Source organism: Pseudophryne corroboree, chromosome 4 (assembly GCF_028390025.1).
Source record: "Pseudophryne corroboree isolate aPseCor3 chromosome 4, aPseCor3.hap2, whole genome shotgun sequence".
NCBI lineage: Eukaryota > Metazoa > Chordata > Amphibia > Anura > Myobatrachidae > Pseudophryne > Pseudophryne corroboree.
Genome location: NC_086447.1, coordinates 24,335,762 through 24,343,261, shown reverse-complemented (window position 1 = coordinate 24,343,261; position 7,500 = coordinate 24,335,762). Strand labels below are relative to the sequence as shown.

The window sequence follows — 7,500 nt, the reverse complement described above, 5'->3', positions numbered from 1 at the left end:
AATATAACTTGGAGAATGCTTTATACTTGGTATAGTTTTGGGTTTGTAAAATGTCAGTACTGACATCTAAGTTTATCAAAAGTGTCATCCTTCGAGCCGGAATTGAACCAGCGACCTAAGGATTTTTGTACCAATCTCCTCTACAGTCCTCCGCTATACCAGCTGAGCTATCGAAGAATTCCATGATCGTACAGTTGTGATATTACGTCTATTAAAATGATTGAGTGTTAATTTTAAACATTATCAACTTTCCAAGCAAAATGAAAAATGATTTGACTACACAAAAGAGATTCAACTACTTATTCATGTGTTGCTTTATCACACAAATTGTCATGTTTAATCATTTGGAAAATATCACTAATAGTTTGACTTATATTTGTGCAATTACTATCAACTGGCTACAGAGCTAGTTTGGAAAGCACTTTCAATAGATTTTTTAGTGTAGCCAAACTTACATCAAGATTAGAGATGCTTGAGCCTATCAAACCTTCTATACTCTTTTAAATGTTGCTTGTTTTGTAAACTAATCAAGTGTTCCAGGAATGATGGGGATATTCCATTGTTTGTTCTGATTTGACAAATAATTTTGGACAATGAGCGGCCCCTTTGAGCTAGTGAAGATAATTGTGCTACATGAGAGTATGCACAGACAATTATTTTTCTTTTTTGCATTAAAGCACAATTTTTAATAAAGGAGAGGTTAATGATATAATATTTAGCACTGAAAGTCATCTGACACGATTTGAAAGTAAAATGTTGTGCATTGAAAGTAACCAAAGCTCTTTTTACTTTGGGTGGACATCATTTTCTTTCAAATGAATTTGATATTTTGCTAAATGTACAAAACTTTCTTACAAATTTGACATTCAAAATGCATTTGTAATTAATAAATGCTACTTAGTATGGCTGCTGAGATTCCTGGGCTCAGTCTCAAGGAGAGGAGGAGAATGAATGATAGAGAAAGAGAGAACAGGCAGGCATACTAAAGATTTTGATGTGCCAGTTCCTGACACCCTGAGCAATACTGGTTTCAAGCTTTTAGTAAATTTTCTGAAAAATAAAACAACCATGTGGTCGTAGTTGGCAGGATTTGAACCTGCGCGGGGAGACCTCAATGGATTTCTAGTCTATAGCCTTAACCACTCGGCCACGACTACCTCTCATTCAATGTGATGTTTTCACAAAAGTTTCTCTATGGGTTGAGCTACTTCATTTCAGGCTGTGAGGATGACTGAAGTAATATTGTATCAGAGATGATTTCCATGGGAAGTTAATCCTGACCACAGTGGCCTGCGTTAATGATTTTTAAAATATAACTTGGAGAATGCTTTATACTTGGTATAGTTTTGGGTTTGTAAAATGTCAGTACTGACATTTAAGTTTATCAAAAGTGTCATCCTTCAAACCGGAATTGAACCAGCGACCTAAGGATTTCTGTACCAATCTCCTCTACAGTTCTCTGCTCTACCAGCTGAGCTATCGAAGGATTCCATAATCGTACAACTGTGATATTACGTGCTATTAAAATGATTGAGTGTTAATTTTAAACATTATCAACTTTCCAAGCAAAATGAAAAATGATTTGACTACACTAAAGAGATTCAACTACTTATTCCTGTGTTGCTTTATCACACAAATTGTCATGTTTAATCATTTTGAAAATATCACTAATAGTTTGACTTATATTTGTGCAATTACTATCAACTGGCTACAGAGCTAGTTTGGAAAGCACTTTCAATAGATTTTTTAGTGTAGCCAAACTTACATCAAGATTAGAGATGCTTGAGCCTATCAAACCTTCTACACTCTTTTAAATTTTGCTTGTTTTGTAAACTAATCAAGTGTTCCAGGAATGATGGGGATATTCCATTGTCTGTTCTGATTTGACAATTCATTTTGGACAATGAGCGGCCCTTTTGAGCTAGTGAAGATAATCGTGCTACATGAGAGTATGCACAGACAATTATTTTTCTTTTTTTGCATTAAAGCACAATTTTTAATAAAGGAGAGGTTAATGATATAATAATTAGCACTGAAAGTCATCTGACACGATTTGAAAGTAAAATGTTGTGCATTGAAAGTAACCAAAGCTCTTTTTACTTTGAGTGGACATCATTTTCTTTCAAATGAATTTGATATTTTGCTAAATGTACAAAACTTTCTTACAAATTTGACATTCAAAATACATTTGTAATTAATAAATGCTACTTAGTATGGCTGCTGAGATTCCTGGGCTCAGTCTCAAGGAGAGGAGGAGAATGAATGATAGAGAAAGAGAGAACAGGCAGGCCTCCTAAAGATTTTGATGTGCCAGTTCCTGACTCACCCTGAGCAATACTGGTTTCAAGCTTTTAGTAAATTTTCTGAAAAATAAAAGAACCATGTGGTCGTAGTCAGCAGGATTTGAACCTGCGCGGGGAGACCCCAATGGATTTTTAGTCTATCGCCTTAACAACTCGGCCACGACTACCTCTCATTCAATGTGATGTTTTCACAAAAGTTTCTCTATGGGTTGAGCTACTTCATTTCAGGCTGTGAGGATGACTGAAGTAATATTGTATCAGAGATGATTTCCATGGGAAGTTAATCCTGACCACAGTGGCCTGCGTTAATGATTTTTAAAATATAACTTGTAGAATTCTTTATACTTGGTATAGTTTTTGGTTTGTAAAATGTCATTACTGACATTTAAGTTTATCAAAAGTGTCATCCTTCAAGCCGGAATTGAACCAGCAACCTAAGGAATTCTGTACCAATCTCCTCTACAGTCCTCCGCTCTACCAGCTGAGCTATCGAAGGATTCCATGATCGCACATCTGTGATATTACGTGCTATTAATTAGATTGAGTGTTAATTTTAAACATTATCTAATTTCCAAGCAAAATGAAAAATTATTTGACTACACAAAAGAGATTCAACTACTTATTCCTGTATTGCCTTATCACACAAATTGTCATGTTTAATCATTTGGAAAATATCACTAATAGTTTGACTTATATTTGTGCAATTACTATCAACTGGCTACAGAGCTAGTTTGGAAAGCACTTTATTTTTTAGTGTAGCCAAACTTACATCAAGATTAGAGATGCTTGAGCCTATCAAACCTTCTACACTCTTTTAAATTTTGCTTGTTTTGTAAACTAATCAAGTGTTACAGGAATGATGGGGATATTCCATTGTTTGTTCTGATTTGACAATTCATTTTTGACAATGACGGCCCTTTTGAGCTAGTGAAGATAATTGTGCTACATGAGAGTATGCACAGACAATTATTTTTCTTTTTTTGCATTAAAGCACAATTTTTAATAAAGGAGAGGTTAATGATATAATAATTAGCACTGAAAGTCATCTGACACGATTTGAAAGTAAAATGTTGTGCATTGAAAGTAACCAAAGCTCTTTTTACTTTGAGTGGACATCATTTTCTTTCAAATGAATTTGATATTTTGCTAAATGTACAAAACTTTCTTACAAATTTGACATTCAAAATGCATTTGTAATTAATAAATGCTACTTAGTATGGCTGCTGAGATTCCTGGGCTCAGTCTCAAGTAGAGGAGGAGAATGACGGATAGAGAAAGAGAGAACAGGCAGGCATCCTAAAGATTTTGATGTGCCAGTTCCTGACTCACCCTGAGCAACACTGGTTTCAAGCTTTTAGTAAATTTTCTGAAAAATAAAACAACCATGTGGTCGTAGTCGGCAGGATTTGAACCTGCGCGGGGAGACCCCAATGGATTTCTAGTCCATCGCCTTAACCACTCGGCCACGACTACCTCTCATGCAATGTGATGTTTTCACAAAAGTTTATCTATGGGTTGAGCTGCTTCATTTCAGGCTGTGAGGATGACTGAAGTAATATTGTATCAGAGATGATTTCCATGGGAAGTTAATCCTGACCACAGTGACCAGCGTTAATGATTTTTAAAATATAACTTGGAGAATGCTTTATACTTGGTAAAGTTTTGGGTTTGTAAAATGTCAGTACTGACATCTAAGTTTATCAAAAGCGTCATCCTTCGAGCCGGAATCAAACAAACGACCTAAGGATTTCTGTACCAATCTCCTCTACAGTCCTCCGCTCTCACAGCTGAGCTATCGAAGGATTCCATAACCGTACAACTGTGATATTACGTGCTATTAAAATGATTGAGTGTTAATTTTAAACATTATCAACTTTCCAAGCAAAATGAAAAATGATTTGACTGCACACAAGAGATTCAACTACTTATTCCTGTGTTGCTTTATCACACAAATTGTCATGTTTAATCATTTGGAAAATATCACTAATAGTTTAACTTATATTTGTGCAATTACTATCAACTGGCTACAGAGCTAGTTTGGAAAGCACTTTCAATAGATTTTTTAGTGTAGCCAAACTTACATCAAGATTAGAGATGCTTGAGCCTATCAAACCTTCTACACTCTTTTAAATTTTGCTTGTTTTGTAAACTAATCAAGTGTTCCAGGAATGATGGGGTTATTCCATTGTTTGTTCTTATTTGACAATTCATTTTGGACAATGAGCGGCCCTTTTGAGCTAGTAAAGATAATTGTGCTATATGAGAGTATGCACAGACAATTATTTTTCTTTTTTTGCATTAAACCACAATTTTTAATAAAGGAGAGGTTAATGATATAATAATTAGCACTGAAAGTCATCTGACACGATTTGAAAGTAAAATGTTGTGCATTGAAAGTAACCAAAGCTCTTTTTACTTTGAGTGGACATCATTTTCTTTCAAATGAATTTGATATTTTGCCTAATGTACAAAACTTTCTTACAAATTTGACATTCAAAATGCATTTGTAATAAATAAATGCTACTTAGTATGGCTGCTGAGATTCCTGGGCTCAGTCTCAAGTAGAGGAGGAGAATGACGTATAGAGAAAGAGAGAACAGGTAGGCATCCTAAAGATTTTGAGGTGCCAGTTCCTGACTCACCCTGAGCAACACTGGTTTCAAGCTTTTAGTAAATTTTCTGAAAATTAAAACAACCATGTGGTCGTAGTCGGCAGGATTTGAACCTGCGCGGAGAGACCCCAATGGATTTCGAGTCCATCGCCTTAACCACTCGGCCACGACTACCTCTCATGCAATGTGATGTTTTCACAAAAGTTTCTCTATGGGTTGAGCTACTTCATTTCAGGCTGTGAGGATGACTGAAGTAATATTGTATCAGAGATGATTTCCATGGGAAGTTAATCCTGACCACAGTGACCTGCGTTAATGATTTTTAAAATATAACTTGGAGAATGCTTTATACTTGGTATAGTTTTGGGTTTGTAAAATGTCAGTACTGGCATCTAAGTTTATCAAAAGCTTCATCCTTCGAGCCGGAATTGAACCAGCGACCTAAGGATTTCTGTACCAATCTCCTCTACAGTCCTCCGCTCTACCAGCTGAGCTATCAAAGGATTCCATGACCTTTCAACTGTGATATTACGTGCTATTAAAATGATTGAGTGTTAATTTTAAACATTATCAACTTTCCAAGCAAAATGAAAAATGATTTGACTACACACAAGAGATTCAACTACTTATTCCTGTGTTGCTTTATCACACAAATTGTCATGTTTAATCATTTGGAAAATATCACTAATAGTTTGACTTATATTTGTGCAATTACTATCAACTGGCTACAGAGCTAGTTTGGAAAGCACTTTCAATAGATTTTTTAGTGTAGCCAAACTTACATCAAGATTAGAGATGCTTGAGCCTATCAAACCTTCTACACTCTTTTAAATTTTGCTTGTTTTGTAAACTAATCAAGTGTTACAGGAATGATGGGGATATTCCATTGTTTGTTCTGATTTGACAATTCATTTTGGACAATGAGCGGCCCGTTAGAGCTAGTGAAGATAATCGTGCTACATGAGAGTATGCACAGACAATTATTTTTCTTTTTTTGCATTAAAGCACAATTTTTAATAAAGGAGAGGTTAATGATATAATAATTAGCACTGAAAGTCATCTGACACGATTTGAAAGTAAAATGTTGTGCATTGAAAGTAACCAAAGCTCTTTTTACTTTGAGTGGACATCATTTTCTTTCAAATGAATTTGATATTTTGCCTAATGTACAAAACTTTCTTTCAAATTTGACATTCAAAATGCATTTGTAATTAATAAATGCTACTTAGTATGGCTGCTGAGATTCCTGGGCTCAGTCTCAAGTAGAGGAGGAGAATGACGGATAGAGAAAGAGAGAACAGGCAGGCATCCTAAAGATTTTGATGTGCCAGTTCCTGACTCACCCTGAGCAACACTGGTTTCAAGCTTTTAGTAAATTTTCTGAAAAATAAAACAACCATGTGGTCGTAGTCGGCAGGATTTGAACCTTCGCGGGGAGACCCCAAAGAATTTCTAGTCCATCGCCTTAACCACTCGGCCACGACTACCTCTCATGCAATGTGATGTTTTCACAAAAGTTTCTCTATGGGTTGAGCTGCTTCATTTCAGGCTGTGAGGATGACTGAAGTAATATTGTATCAGAGATGATTTCCATGGGAAGTTAATCCTGACCACAGTGACCTGCGTTAATGATTTTTAAAATATAACTTGGAGAATGCTTTATACTTGGTATAGTTTTGGGTTTGTAAAATGTCAGTACTGACATCTAAGTTTATCAAAAGCATCATCCCTCGAGCCGGAATTGTACCAGCGACATAAGGATTTCTGTACCAATCTCCTCTACAGTCCTCCGCTCTACCAGCTGAGCTATCGAAGGATTCCATGATCATACAACTGTGATATTACGTGCTATTAAAATGATTGAGTGTTAATTTTAAACATTATCAACTTTCCAAGCAAAATGAAAAATGATTTGACTACACACAAGAGATTCAACTACTTATTCCTGTGTTGCTTTATCACACAAATTGTCATGTTTAATCATATGGAAAATATCACTAATAGTTTGACTTATATTTGTGCAATTACTATCAACTGGCTACAGAGCTAATTTGGAAAGCAATTTCAATAGATTTTTTAGTGTAGCCAAACTTACATCAAGATTAGAGATGCTTGAGCCTATCAAACCTTCTACACTCTTTTAAATTTTGCTTGTATTGTAAACTAATCAAGTGTTACAGGAATGATGGGGATATTCCATTGTTTGTTCTGATTTGACAATTCATTTTGGACAATGAGCGGCCCTTTTGAGCTAGTGAAGATAATCGTGCTACATGAGAGTATGCACAGACAATTATTTTTCTTTTTTTGCATTAAAGCACAATTTTTAATAAAGGAGAGGTTAATGATATAATAATTAGCACTGAAAGTCATCTGACACGATTTGAAAGTAAAATGTTGTGCATTGAAAGTAACCAAAGCTCTTTTTACTTTGAGTGGACATCATTTTCTTTCAAATGAATTTGATATTTTGCCTAATGTACAAAACTTTCTTACAAATTTGACATTCAAAATGCATTTGTAATTAATAAATGCTACTTAGTATGGCTGCTGAGATTCCTGGGCTCAGTCTCAAGTAGAGGAGG

General features: G+C 35.2%; 10 non-coding genes across 10 annotated transcripts; all 10 read right to left on the bottom strand.

Moving 5' to 3' along the window:
• Positions 1–87: 87 nt before the first annotated feature.
• Positions 88–177, bottom strand: TRNAY-GUA (transfer RNA tyrosine (anticodon GUA)). The gene is given in 2 exon segments: positions 88–123; positions 141–177. It is a non-coding gene; the product is annotated as a tRNA-Tyr (tRNA).
• Positions 178–1,075: 898 nt separating this feature from the next.
• Positions 1,076–1,157, bottom strand: TRNAS-AGA (transfer RNA serine (anticodon AGA)). Its single transcript has one exon. It is a non-coding gene; the product is annotated as a tRNA-Ser (tRNA).
• A 239-nt stretch (positions 1,158–1,396) lies between these two features.
• On the bottom strand, positions 1,397–1,486 carry TRNAY-GUA (transfer RNA tyrosine (anticodon GUA)). Its single transcript is given in 2 exon segments — positions 1,397–1,432; positions 1,450–1,486. It is a non-coding gene; the product is annotated as a tRNA-Tyr (tRNA).
• A 902-nt stretch (positions 1,487–2,388) lies between these two features.
• Positions 2,389–2,470, bottom strand: TRNAF-AAA (transfer RNA phenylalanine (anticodon AAA)). The gene has a single exon. It is a non-coding gene; the product is annotated as a tRNA-Phe (tRNA).
• Positions 2,471–2,709: 239 nt separating this feature from the next.
• On the bottom strand, positions 2,710–2,799 carry TRNAY-GUA (transfer RNA tyrosine (anticodon GUA)). The gene is given in 2 exon segments: positions 2,710–2,745; positions 2,763–2,799. It is a non-coding gene; the product is annotated as a tRNA-Tyr (tRNA).
• An 895-nt stretch (positions 2,800–3,694) lies between these two features.
• TRNAS-AGA (transfer RNA serine (anticodon AGA)) lies at positions 3,695–3,776 on the bottom strand. Its single transcript has one exon. It is a non-coding gene; the product is annotated as a tRNA-Ser (tRNA).
• A 1,231-nt stretch (positions 3,777–5,007) lies between these two features.
• On the bottom strand, positions 5,008–5,089 carry TRNAS-CGA (transfer RNA serine (anticodon CGA)). Its single transcript has one exon. It is a non-coding gene; the product is annotated as a tRNA-Ser (tRNA).
• A 239-nt stretch (positions 5,090–5,328) lies between these two features.
• On the bottom strand, positions 5,329–5,418 carry TRNAY-GUA (transfer RNA tyrosine (anticodon GUA)). The gene is given in 2 exon segments: positions 5,329–5,364; positions 5,382–5,418. It is a non-coding gene; the product is annotated as a tRNA-Tyr (tRNA).
• Positions 5,419–6,320: 902 nt separating this feature from the next.
• On the bottom strand, positions 6,321–6,402 carry TRNAS-AGA (transfer RNA serine (anticodon AGA)). Its single transcript has one exon. It is a non-coding gene; the product is annotated as a tRNA-Ser (tRNA).
• Positions 6,403–6,641: 239 nt separating this feature from the next.
• On the bottom strand, positions 6,642–6,731 carry TRNAY-GUA (transfer RNA tyrosine (anticodon GUA)). The gene is given in 2 exon segments: positions 6,642–6,677; positions 6,695–6,731. It is a non-coding gene; the product is annotated as a tRNA-Tyr (tRNA).
• Positions 6,732–7,500: the final 769 nt, after the last annotated feature.